This window comes from Cavia porcellus, unplaced genomic scaffold (assembly GCF_034190915.1).
Source record: "Cavia porcellus strain 051 isolate PalLab524CR breed Dunkin Hartley unplaced genomic scaffold, mCavPor4.1 scaffold_31, whole genome shotgun sequence".
Lineage (NCBI taxonomy): Eukaryota > Metazoa > Chordata > Mammalia > Rodentia > Caviidae > Cavia > Cavia porcellus.
Genome location: NW_026947514.1, coordinates 9,083,946 through 9,098,184, shown reverse-complemented (window position 1 = coordinate 9,098,184; position 14,239 = coordinate 9,083,946).

Here is a 14,239-nt window from a genome sequence, read left to right as displayed (position 1 = left end):
GAGTGAGATGCTTATGTGGAGGTTTTCTTCCTCCGGCAGCATCAGAAGGAATGGGGACTGGCCTGAGTAAGCAGGTATGGGCAGCCTGGGACTTCTGGGGGCAGAGATGCTCAGAGCTGCTGTGATAGGCCACGCTCAGGGCCTCTGCCTTGGTGCACTCTCTGCAGGACCAAAACAGGAAGTGGCATCCCATAGCTCCCAGCCTCCTTCAGGGCTCCATCCTGTCTTTGGGAGTTTCACACTCTCTCCTGGGACTCTTGAGGCAAGCAGGAGCTGGAGGGCATGAATCAGAGCACCAGGAGCCTTGCCAGCATCTAGGAATCCAGTGTCTGCTGCATTCCACCAGCTGTGTGCACTGTGGAAAGTTACTTGATGTCTCTGAGCCCTGGTATGGTCACCGCCCTGGAAGTGGTGTTTCAAGAACAGAACTAATACTTTCTCTCTTTCCCATCTGCCTCCATCGTTGTGTCCAGACTAGCTTGCTGATCCCAGAAAAGAGGATAATGAAAATACTTACTCCTTTATGAACCACCCATCAGCAGCCCGGGGCAATGTGCTTTATATCATTAATTTTTTAAAATCCTATAAGAGATTGTAGGATCCATTTAATCTTTGTATTATAAATAAGGAAATTGAAGTATTGAGGTGTTAAATAAAAGTTACTTATAGTTACAGCTGGTTAAACTTTGAGACCTCTATTCAGCAATACCTTTCTCTTCCTGTTAGAACCACAGTCTTATTCAAGTAGCCTTCTGTCCCCACAGGATAAGGCGACCATGTCCCAGATCCAGAGCTTGGTAATTATCTCCATAGACAATGCATAGGTGGCCCTCACGGGCAATGCCACTAGTCCACAGAGCTTACCTGGGATGAGATTCCCAAAGCCAATGCTCTTGCCCAGCCCGTGACCCAAGAGTCTGCTAGCAGCCATCTAAAATGCGTGAGATGAACCAGTCTAACAGTGGTGTTGATGTTGAGTAGACAGTAGGGAGCGGCTGAGTCCATTGAAATTATCAAGCCTTGAGTCCTAACCTCTCTCTGGGCTTCCGCTGCAACCAGATCATCAATTTCCTTATTCTCTAATTCCCTGAGGGCATTCAAGTCATTCTAAAGGATATAATTAATAAATGGCAGAAATGAGATAAACCTTTACTAGTCCAACCCCCACCCAGGCTTTTTCCAATTAGCACTTAAGGATTTCTCATCAATTTTATAAAATAATTTAGGAGCATCTATTGAATTATTTCTGAGCCTATAAATATTTTATAGATGAGGTTTCATTTTATTTTCCTCTTAGCTTGACAGAGGTTGAGCAACACAGACCCTGCATGGCACAATGCAGCTTCACAAATGGACTTCTCTAAGCCCAGAGCCCGCAATGTTTCCAGCCTTGCACACAACTTCCCTAAACCCTGGGACATCCAAGTCTCAGCTCCAGCCAGTGAGATCCTCAGCAGCCCTTACCACCAGACGACTTCCAATCGCAGTCTGCATCCTCCCTGTATATCCCTCGAAAAACTGTACTTACTACACTGGAACCTGACACGAGGCCCTTGTCTTTTACACCAAGACTTTACACAGCTAAGAGATTAGTTAAGAATTCCAAGGGGGATCACGACTCCTTCGTTTTCCACAGAAATGGAAGAAGTCCTGCCAATAGCGCCTTTCCCAGTGGAAGTGCGGTTGGGCTTGGCTTGTCTCTTTCCTCCGTTCCACTTCTTTCCCAGGGAATTACACTCACCAACACCAATTCACGGAGCACCAGTGTGTCACATCAGGGTCTAAGCATTAAGAAGGAAGCAATGAATCACGAGGTTCTAGCTGTCGGGACTTTCCCTTCTCTCCCTTGGCTGAACCCGGCGTTCCTGGGATCGTATCTTTCAGGCACAGCGCGGTTATTCAGAGAGTTACTGTTCATGCCTCAGCCCCATCTTGCTTCCATTCTCTCACCATGCCACTGTTCAGCGCAGTCCCTTGAAGGACACAGGAGACTGGAAAAGTTTTATGTGTTTTTCAAGATCACATTGAAAAATAAAGAAACTATACCCCAGTTACCAGACTTATACTGTATCTTAAATGTACACATTTACTAAACCAACAATTCAAGAAAAGAACTTTCGATGCCATAAATACAATGACACACAATTGTATTATTCATGAAATAAGTATGATATTTGTTAAAAGTGCATTTATTCATGATCCACATTCATTGTGCAGTAAAAAACTTAAGAGCTTCATTATCCACCACGAAGGACTGGAACAGGGACACGAATAGAAAAGCAGCTCAGTGTTACAGAAACAGGCAAAATATGCCTAGGAATTTAGTAGGTAAACTCTGGAGAGTTTTGCAGAGCAAAATCTGATCATTTTGATGAAAGTAAATTTATTAATTTTCCCGTTTTATGAACTATGTTTTTTGGTGTTAGGTCTAAGAATTCTCCCTATCTTTAGATATCAACAATATTCTCTGGTATTTTGTTTTGTTTTCCTAAAAGTTTTATACTTCAATCTATCATCCATTTAGTTTTTTTTTTTTAACAAGGTATGCAACAGGTCATGGGTCATTTATTCGCTGTAAACGTCCAATTATTCTAATACCATTTGTGATGAACTCTGCCTTTCTTCCTTTAGTGGGTCTCTTTCTGGGTTTTCTACTCTGCTCCATTAGTGTAAGTGCCTAACCCTCTTTCCAGACTACAGTCTCGGAATCTGTACCTATATATATATATAACACAGGCCTGGGGTGGAAGCAGCACTTAGCAGGAGAAAAAGGGAAAAACTTGTCTGCTTGTCTTTGTCTTCTCAGAAATGTGATAGCTTCAAAAATATACTTTTAATTGGAAAAAAGCAAGCAAGTAACACAACAGTGTGTGTGTGTGTGTGTGTGTGTGTGTGTGTGAACTCTTTCGCTACTCAAACACAAAACACTGTTAACATGATTGTCATGGATACAAGTCTCAAGGAGGAGGGAAAATTATGAATCTCTCCATAGTCTTTTATAATATTTCAAATTTGTCCATGTATGTTTGTCACATATTTGAAAAGACTACTTTTTATAATTATGCAGTATGGTGACTATTTCCATTCTCCAAGAATCTTCTCTGTGACTGGTGCCAAATCTTGTGTTAAGGGCTGAATTTTGACCCTGACAAAATCCTTCACCTCCTGTAACTATGAATCTGTCTACACTTGGAGATTAGACCCTGCAAGTGGTGTCTAAATGAAAATGAGCTCATTAGACTGGGCCCTAACCCAACCAGACTGACCTTCTTGCAAGGAGCGATTAGGACATAGACACGGACAGAGGGAAGATCATGTGAGGACACAAGGAGGAGGAGACAATGAGAAAGCCAAGGACAGAGGCTTCAACGGAAAGCAATCCTACTAACCCTCCAGTCTCAGACTTCCAGTCTTCAAGTTTGTGAGAAAATGAATTCTCATGTTTTAAGTCCTCCAGTGAGTGCAACTTTGTTATGAGCAAACTCACGGCCACCCTGAAGCAGGCATTGGAGGCACCCGATGAGTGTGAGGCCTGAGACCTTCTGGGCATCTGGCTAGACCCTGCCAGTGCACCTGCTGTGGGCTGTGAGGCCCGGGCTGCTGCCCTGGTTTCTCCAGACTGGTGCTCAAGTGGGGAGCCAGCACCGCCACAGGATCCCACTATGGTGACTGTGTTTGGGGAACCTTCTCAGTGCAATACTGTGGGTACCACCCAACACTAAGCCTCCCTCCCCTGGCCCCGTGTGGAGGAAGAGGTTAGGGTTAGGGTTAAATAGGTTCTCTCTGCCTCCCAACCAATGACAGCGACCCCACAGTGTTTGAGTACAAATGCTTCAAGTAATGCCACCTCATCTGTTACATGGGGTCTCCTATCAATAGTCCCAGAGCCAAGGATTTAGCTCAGCTGCATAAGCATCTTCCCAGCAAACACAAGATCATGAGTTTGATCAACAGGACAAAAAAAAGAGAAAAAGTTAAAAAGTCCTGTAGGACTCGCCCCACTCTGATCCCTAAAGTCCAAACCAAAGGCATTGATCACCCGCTTAGCAGCCTTTGTGTCCTCCGCAGCCCTCTTTCCTGACCGCTCTCTGCTGCGATAGGAGGCGCGCACCTCGGTAATCAGTCACAGAAACAGCCTTTTAGTCATTTTACGCTCTGCCTCATAGATTTTTTTTTGTTAGTTTGTTGGTTGGTTTTCTCCTTTTCCTGATTGGAGTTGTTTTTGATTATTTTCCCTGTGTTTGTACTGTAGATTCCCTTCGCTTTGGAGATGGCACTGACATCCAGCCGGACAAACAGAGAAAATGCCTTCTCTCTAATGCCCGGCAGCAGTAGCGTCAGTTATAAGGGTAATGAATATTTACTTAACGTGGTCCGGGCTGTTGGAAATAGGGAGCTAAATGGTTGAGTATGAGCTGTGTTTGTCTCTAAAAAAGGCCCCCAGAAAAGCCCCCCAACTATATCCTGTTCTGTGAAACTCCAACCAAACAGCAGAGCAGCAGGCACAAGAGAAGCCTGTGGGTACACCCAGGCTCAGGCAGCTGCAGCGACGGCTGCCCCCTGACTGAGCGCCAGGGCACCCGAATACTCTGCTCGGAACAAACTTGCCTCCAGGGTCAGATGAGCTGTGGCAGCACCCTGTGTATCCCAAGGCCACCTTGCAATAGCACCGCTTGAGGTTGCAGTGTGACTGCGGACGGGGAGGCTCTGGCAATGCCAAAGGAGACCAAAGGGGGAAGCCGGGCGCTCTGCAGCCAGCAATGCCCCGCCTTTCCCCTGCCAGGTGCGTGGGATGCCACAGCTTCCTGAGCTGAGCCTGGATCCTCAGACAGCTGGGCCGGCACCTTGGAGGGGGGTGGCCCAAACTGCTCACCTCCACAGCAGGGACAAACATCACCAGGCGAGGTGCCCTCCGGGTACCCGAGATTCCACTGGCTTCCTAGCAGCAGACCCTGCCAGAAGAACAGGGCTGTGAAGGCCTCCGAACCAAATACCCACTCCCTGCTGCTGGCTGAAGTTGACCTGATTGCTTCTCCTGTCACTGTGGTACTGTGGAACTGTCCCCCTTAGGTGCCAGGCCAGGCCGAGCCCCCTAATCTGAAGGAGCTGCTGTTCTGCCCACCTCACTATGCGTGACCCAGTGGCCCAGAGGAGCAGCACCAGCTCCATCCACAGAGGAGCAGGTGGGCTAGAGAGTAAATGACGCTCCCAGGAGGCCGCAGCTGGCTGGGAACCTCACCTGGCATTGCAGGTGCTGCAGCCCTGGAGGGCCCAAGACTCAGCGCTGCCTCACTCCTGATAGAGTAACCTCCAAGCTGTGCTCTGAGCTCAGTCTGCATAAGCTTTGGGAGTGGCAGCTCCAGGGGTGCAGGCTGCCCTCTGAGAACAGCGTTGTGGGCGTGATTGTGCCGGGCACCTTCCCCGTGCGCGTGGCTCCCCATCTCAGGCGATCCAGAGGGCGTGGCTATCCAGAGTGGGAGTCTTGCACACATTTAGGAGCATAAAAGTGGAGTTCTACTCTCGGAGTCGCTGGGAGGGTAAGCCACATTGCACTGTGAGAATGGAATTACCAGACCCGAGGAGGCTGCACAGAGGGAGGGATCTCATCCCCCCACCTCCTGGAGACCTCCCTCGATCTCTGCTATGGTCAGTTCTTGGTTTTCACTCCCCTGAAGCACTGTGCAAAGACCCCAGCTCGAGTTTCTTCCCTGTACAATTCCCAGCTATGTCTGCCTGTGCCTGCCTGTGGCCCACCTCTCTGCTGTGCACTCTTGCAGACTAGGTGGCCTTGAACAACCTGTAGGGTGGCAGGCAGTTGTGTCCCCACAAAGACATGTTGGAGTCCTAACCCCGGGACTCAAGAATGTGCCCTTATGTGGACATGGGTAACCCTAGGGTGGGGTCACACAGGAGGCAGGAGGCCCCTGATCATCTCAGAGTACCCTTGTAAGAAGAGAAAGAAGTCGCTAAAAACAAGGACAGACGAGAAGAGCTGGAAGTAGTGACTGGAGTGCCGAGCCACAAGCCAAGGGACACCAGAGAGTGGACAGAGGCACAGAACAGGCTGTCAGGAAGAACCAACATGGGACCCCTGGATTCTCCAGCCTTCGGAACTCTGAGAAAATAAATGCCTGTTGTCAGAAAGTCACCTGGCTGGGGGTGATTTGTTCTGGATCCCGAAGGAAACTAATACACTTAGCCGCACTGCTGGGGTGCTGAACAGCGTGACTCATGCCTCTGCCATGCCCCAGTGCACCCGTGGCTCCCCATTGCTTTCAAGATAAAGTGCGACCATTTTGCACAATTCACAAGGCCTTCATGGTCTGCCCTGCTCACTTCTCTGGTCTCCCTGAGCCCTCAGGCCCCTGGTCTTCCAACCCAGCCACAAAAAAAAATCCTTATGCCCTTTTGTTCCCCCAGAGAAACTCCTACTCATTCTTCAAAACCTAGCCTAAATGTTCTTTCTTCAGAAAAAGCTTTCAAGAACTGTCCGAGTGGAGAGAGCTGAAAGCACCCTGAGTTTCTCTATAATAGCAGGTTACACATGAACATCAGCTCCCTTGGGGTAGCAGGTTGTAGCAAGCTGGTTGCTTTTTCACTGTTGGGTCCATAAAACCCTGAGAGTGGGCAACCGTAAATACTCACTGAATGACCGAACGCAGGAATCAGTGAATGCACATGGCGTCACACACTGGGCATTGCTGTGTAGGGCCCAGGTCTCATTTGACCCCTGGCCTGTGGGTCAGAGAGGAGTGGGTATCCCTGCAGCATCTGTGACTGGGAAGAATGAAGTTTAAGGGACAGAGGGTGAGCAGTAAGGAAACGAAGCCCAGCACACTGTCCCGCACCATTCAAAGGCATTTGGAGCTCTGGGGTCAGCTGGCTGCACCTGCTTTAAGGAGCGCTCAGAAAACAAGGGACTGACACAGCGATTCGGCAGGAAGGCTATGTCCCCAGGTCCCAAAAGGACAGCGAGTAAATGTCACCAGGGTTGCAGGACTAGAGCTGGAGGTCACCTCAGCCTCCCTTGGGGTGGAAGTGGGGAAACAGCCCCAGAGGGCTCCTCTGGGCCCTCAGTCAGGCAGCCCCAGGCAGGTTCTCGTGTGACCCTGCTGTTATTTGGCGTACTAATGCTTCCCATTGGTCCCAGCGGTTGGTGAATGGAAGGGTCTTCAGAGACCACTCAGCCTGTCACAGAGCCAGAGAAGCTCACTTAGCAGAGGGGAAGGGAGAGACACAGAGAATAAGAGGTGCCTGACAATCTGTGTGCCCAGACTACGCTGGTGATTTAAATAGCCCCCTTCCATCACATCGTTAGGAACGGCTTCTCTATGCAGGTGACATTTCGGCTCAGATCTGAGAGACGAGAGGAGCCTGCCTGCTGATGATCTGGGAGAACATTCAGGGCAGAGTAAAGAACCATTGTAAGGACCCTGCAGTCAGGCCAGGTCTGTGTCTCCACCAAAAGAGACCCGAGCAGGACCCCTGAGTAGCGCCTGGCTCTGGCCAGGTCCCTGGACATGGGAGCTGACAGAGAGACGCTTGTGAAGGGAGTGTTCTCAGTGGGAGAGGCATGAGGGACATGGAAGTTCAAGGGCAGGTGGGCTGGGAAAAGGCCAGGAGGGGTCCAGCTTGCTGCTGTCCTGGGTGCTGTGACCTGGAGCTGCCCCAGGTCATCCTGGCGGGGGTGGGGGGAGGGGTGGGTGGTCACACGAGCAGCAGAGAGGGAAGGGACTTGGCTGTACATCCCAGGCACTGCAGAGGAGCTCCTCACATGAGAAAGAATACCACTGTGAGCCCTTAGCAGCCCTTCTTGTAACAGCTGAGCTGTGGGCACATCCATCTCTGAAGCAGTCTGGGTGGAGCCCACACCATCAGCGCAGCTATTTGGCATCTGCATGAGGTCAAGGTAATCCCACTCCTGGTGCCCGGCTGATACTTATGGTCTCCCTGTGGGGCAGTCATTACTGGTTTGTGGATCGAGACCATGATGTATAGAGCAGGTGAGGTGCTTGCTGGATTCATCCTGCAGGAAGGTAAGCAGCCAAAGGCGGGCAGCCCTAATTTCACAAGGGCTCTGCTTGCTACTTCAGCCTGCAAACTCGGGCCGTTATAGCTAAAGGCCAGTCAGGTGAGGGGGCCCAACACCGCACTGCACAGCATAAACAGGTCACAGCCAACAGGATTCCCCAGAGGTCATGCCCTGTGGAAGCCCTCTCTGAGCATCCATCAGGACTCTCATCTGCATCATTAGCTCAGAGGAGCTGGGCTTGGCAGAAGCAATGCTCGTGCTTCCTGGGCAACACTGACAAGCCGAGCCAACAGAGACAGACCCTCAGCAACTCCAGGTCTTAGGTGCACAGCACAGGCGCTGCTCACACTCACGGCTGCACCCACCCAGCTGATCCCACACTGCTGTGGGCACACATCTGCCTATGTTAGGAATCTGAAGGAAAGCAGTGTGCAGCGCCTGCCTGGTGAGCCGCAAGTCTGCGTCCATGAATTATGAGTCCCCAAGCTGTTTCCACACTGGCCCCCTCTAATAGAGATTTCCCTAAAATACTGAAGATGCTGACCAAAATTAATGCCCTTATTCACAAGCCGGGGGTTCCACTCTGAGCTTTACTCATTTGGGAGCTAAATATAGAGTTTCATTGCAAAGTAGATGCAGCTTATCTCGAAGTAAATAACCCCAGATTTCTTCCTGTGTACCCCTAAATTCAAATACAGTAGCCCAAACCTTGGGACTGTAACCTTATTCAGAGAAAACAAGGTTCTTACAGATATAGTGAGTTAAAATGAGGTCACAGCAAAAAGAGGTTCTAACCCAACATGATTGGTGTCCATATTGGAGGGGAACATGAGGGTACACATGCAGGGAGATACACACAGAGATTCCTGGTGGAGGTAAAGGCAGAGCTCAGGGTGACTGTCTATAAGCTAAAGAAGACCATGACTGTAGCAAGCCACAAGAAACCAAGAGAAGTCCGGACGGATTCTCCCTTACAGCCTCCAAATGAGCCAGCCCTTGACCCAGACCTCAAATTTCTGGCCTCTGACACTGTGAATATAAATTTCTGTGGGTACCATATTTAATTCAGGATCTTTCATTACAACAGCTCTGGGAAACTAATATACCAATCTCACTGGTTCTATAGAAGATTTAAGTGTTTGTTTGTTTCCCTTCAGTGTCTGTTCTTGGTAATCATATGCCTGAGTACAATAGTTTCCCTCTGTATGAATGCAATTTTAATTCAACTTCTACTCAATCAGAGGTTGAGAAATACATAACCAAGCTGTTAGACATAAAAGCAAAGTGGGCACCAATAAGATTCTAAATGGATGTACGTAATGCTGAGCTATTTAGTGACTTTGGTTTATCCCCAACTGTTCCCTTGGATTTTAGGTTCTGGTCTAAGAAGCTCAGATAGCCCAGAGCCAGGCCATCAGATAACTTCCTGGGGTGAGGCTGGGGGCTGACGGAAGTGTATGGAAGCCCAGGCTAAACTCCTTTTCATAGAAGTCATTCAGCAATTGGTAAGGGTGGTGTCTTTCTTCCCATTTTATGCCGCAGAAAGAGAGAATGTTACAGAGCAAAGAAACCGAGCCTAAGGCACACAACAACCAGGAAGTTATGGCCAAGATTTCAACCCATGCTCTGACGACCCCAAAGCCTGGTTTCTCCCCACTAATCGTTTGGCTTCTCACAATTATATCCGACCCTCTCCCCCATGTTGGCATAGCCCAGTGTCATTCTTAACTTGGTTCTTTGAGTGGACAGAACTGGGACATGGCAGTGGCAAAGGATTCCTACAGGCTTCCAGTCCACAGACTGGAACTCTTGGGCTGACCCTAAATGCTCTGGTATGATCACCCAAAGGCAGAGACTTGTGTCTTAAGTGCTGATCTACTTCGCAGTGTCTGAGACGTATATTCCTGTTTGTCCACCTTAGTTCTCGGGAGCTTTATTTTATTCCACGCTTTTTGATTGGGTCCTTTATGGAAGAAGAAAATCAGCTTTCCTGTAAGCATAAAATTATTCACCTCCATCCAAAATGACCAAGTGCAATAATAGATGTCTCTTTAATGTCACTTCTGCTTAATGGGAAAGAGTCCCTCATCCTGAACCAAATAATCTTTAAGACAACTCATTTCACCTGTCCTGTCTGGCAGACATCAGACTGCTTGGCCTTGGCCCTCCTGTGTGCTGCTGCCCCACTGCCCCATGTTGCCATTGGGGGCGCATCTGGGCATGATGGTGCACACCCATAATCGTAGCCCTTGGGAGGCTGAAGCAAGAGGATTGCAAGTTCGAGGTCCACCTAGGCTACACAGTGAGTTCAGGGTTAGCTAGAACTATATGGTAAATCCCTGCCTGAAACAAAAACATCAATAGATTTTTAACAAAGAAACTTTCTGGGTTTATGCTGCTTTGAGAATGTGATAAACACCATGCACTTCATTCTCAATTAACTTAAGAAATATACTCACAAAAAGCAATATAATTTCAGATATTTTTCTATTTTCAGAGCCAATCATTGTCCATGGCACCTGGTCAGTTAAGAAGCCCTGACTTTAAAAGGAATAATTTAAAAAATTGCTTGCATGGTTTTAAGGATATCGGTGGCTTTATCCCAATGCCAGGCTTCTAAAATGGGGATCTCCATGCTGTAATCCATCCTAGAAGAGAGATTGTAGAATGAGAAGGAAGACGAGGAGCAGATACAGAAAGGGGAGGAGAGAGGAAAGACAGAGACCTGGGTGCCCACTGACAAGTGCTGGGCAGGGCAAGATGTGTGTCCTGACCACTTGCCTGCCATGTGAGTGGGAGGCACAGCTCCTGTCACAACCACTTAGATTCAGTTTGCGGTTGAAACCACCCTCCATCTCCAGCCACTCAGGATGCTTGCTAGCCTGACACGCAGTGTGGGGCTGTGCTTTCTGCCTGAGTGGCCACCGGGGATGCTCTGAAAAGACTCTGGATTGTCTCATGCAGAAAAACCCAAACCTGAACATGAGAACAGCCGCTACTTACCAGCTGTGAGACCAGGGAAAATCCTAATCCTCTCCGAGCCTCCGTTTCCTCCTCTGAATACTGAGGGTAATTGTCCCTGCCTGCCCTGCTTCTCAGGATACTGGAAGCATAAATGCACTTTTCAGAGCAAAGAGTTAGACTGCCACAATGAGGGACATTGGCAACAGGGCTGTGGTACACCGCAGACAGATGGCATCATCACTCAGGCCCCATTTCTCCTCTGGGGCGGGAACATCAGGTGCACCGGCTTGGAGTATCCTGCTATGTTTTGCTGAATTGCTTGCAAGTACAACTGATTCTACCTACCCCCTTCTAACTGCCCTGGGGCTGGACGACGGCCTTGCTCTTTCCTGCCAGCACTCCATCTTGCCCTCCCATCAGCTGGCTGGATCCTTGTACCCCCAGGACCCCGTGCAGGCTGTGTGGGTGTGATGTGAAGCCCATGCCCAGATCCCTGAGCTCTACTTAGGATTTCTAGGCAGAAGCACGGCCATGTTTTCTCATCAGTCATCAAGACCCTGGGAACTCTTGGCAAGATGCTCAAGCTGCAGAAAGATACGCAGCCTCTGTCCTGGTGGGGAAGGAAGTAGCCCCTGCTGGGAAGCCTCTAGGGCTGGACACTGCATGGACATTTTCTCTAATCTTCAAAGCGGTCTACTTGGCCGCTTCATGCCCATCTGCTCACAGGGAACAGAAGGCACAGGGCATGTAGGCAACTTGCTTTGCCTTGCAGCCAGTAAGGGCTGCCCCTGGTCTCGGGGTCCAAACCACGGGCGCTTTTTTCTGCAGTTAGCCCACAGTGTGGAGCAGAGGCCAGAAGTCTGCAACGAGGATGCTATGACTCCTGAGTCCCGAGCGATTTAGGCACCGCCCCTGAGCTAAGCACTTCACCTGGTTACTTGTGTCTGACGTTCACAAGTCCCCACGTGGCTTCATTAATGACCCTAGCTACTGGAACCAGAAGGTAGACCTAAAAGGTTAAATGGAGGTTCGCGCACAGAGAAAGAGATCAGTCCAAATCCTGGGAGCTTGGCTCCATACCTGCTCTGTGGACTTCTCTGCTCTACTCATTGATCAAAAATCTGGTCCCTCTGTAGGGTGATGAGAATCAACACGCAGGAAACCAGGGGAATGAGTCTCCAGGATGGCTAATGCGGTGCATCAACTTACTGGTCAATGGATGCCCGACACTGAGACCTCATTTGGGCTGTACCTGAGAAGATGTTTGGAGTAAGATTAACATTGGAATCCTATGCTGAGTAATGCAGCCGGCCGGCCCTGGTGGGCATCATCTATGCAGCAAAAGGCTAAATAGAATAAAAGGCTGAGTAATGAACTTCTCTCACCTGGCTGCACTGAGCTGCAATGCTGGTTTCTTTCCTGCTTTTAGACCCAAACAAACAGCTGTTGTTCCTGCATCTCGGTCTGCCAGTGTTCACACTAGAACTCCACTTCTAGTCCCTGAGCATCCAGCAGGCAGGCTCTGTGACTCATCGGGACAGCTCCACAATCATGTGAGCCTCTTTCCTGTAATAGATATGCTCTCTCTTGCCCTTGCTCTTTCTCTAAGTCTTGCTCTCTCTCCTTCCCCCCTTCCCCATCCCCTGCCCTTCCCCCTCCCCTCCCCCTCCTTCTCCTCCCCTCTCTCTCTCCCATCCAGAACCCTGACCAGTGCAGTTCTCTCTGATGCCACAGGCAGCAGCACCCAGGCTACATGGCTTTATCCCTAGCTCATCACTGTCTCCTTCCCAGTAAGGATGAGCTCCAGGCCTCGATGACTGAGACACACAGGGAACACTTCGCCAGATCACCAGCCAACTGCAAAGGCGATAGGGCAGGAACATCAATGATCAGACACAACACTTTGCAAAAATAACTTGGGAAAGCCATGAACAGATGCTACAGTCTTCAGTAAGAAAATAAAACTCAGTAATCCCAAAGAAGGGAGAGAATCCAACCTCCAGAGTAATCACATTGTAATACTGAGAATGTTCAGTTCTCAACAAAAAATTTCAAAAACATCCAAGAAACAAGAAAGTGTAGACTGTAAAGGGGGATGGGGACTGTAGATACTCTCTCCCATCTCTGAGGAGGAACACATTAGAATTACTAGTCAAAGATATAAAATCAATCATATTAAAATGTTCAGTGAGTTTAAGGAAACCATGAACAAGGAAGTAAAGCAAAGTAGAAAATGGTGTATGAATAAAATGAGACTATCAGTAAAATATATATATTTTATATTATATGTATATATAATATAATATAAATGGAACCAAACAAACTCAAGAGCCCAAAAGTACTACAGCTGAAATAAAAATTTCAGTGGAGAGCTTAGCAGTAGATTTAAGCAGGAAAAACAAAAGATTGGAGAGCTGAAATATAAGACAACTGAAAATGATCTGGCCTGAGGAACTAAAAGAAAAAAGAATGAAGAAACTGAACAAAACCTGAGGGAGCCCCGGGGCCCTATCAATTATATTGACATTGATTCCAGAAGGAGAAGAGCCAGTGAGTGGAGGACAAAAAATATTTGAGCAAAGAGTAGCTAAAAACTTCCTAAACCTGACCAAAGATATAAATCTGCACATTCACAAGATTTCAGTCAAGACAAGCTCAGAGATACATTACCAAAAAGTTCACATACACACAGGGTGGGTGGAGGCCAGCTCGCTGCATATGAAGGATTCTGAATAAGATTAACAGCTGATTTGTCATCAGAAGCTAAGGAGGCCAGAGGGAAGTGGGGCAACATATTCAAAGTCCTGAAAGAAAAACAGAAGTCAGCCATTAATTCTATATCAGACAAAAGCATCCTTCAAGAATGAAGGAAAAATGTTGCCACTAAATGAAAGCTGAGAAAGAAGGACCAGGAAAGTGGGATCTGGTCCCCGTGACTGGACAGTCTTTGGGTCACAGTCCTCTTCAAGTCACTTCTTAATTAGGCTGGATGAACAGGACAGGGACAGATGCAGTCATCCTGGAACTTAGGACAGTTGGTTTCCTAGGCCCCTTGACATGCTGTGCTTTTGTAAAATCCACTGAGACTTGGGGAGATCGTAACAGCCATCGGGGCCTCATAGGGATCCACAAAATACGTGTGTTGTATAATTAAAGGATGCAGCACATCTGACCCTGCAATTTTCCGTGAAAAGAAGCAAGACCTGAACATTGCACAGAGTTGGCAGCAGCAAATGAGTCTCC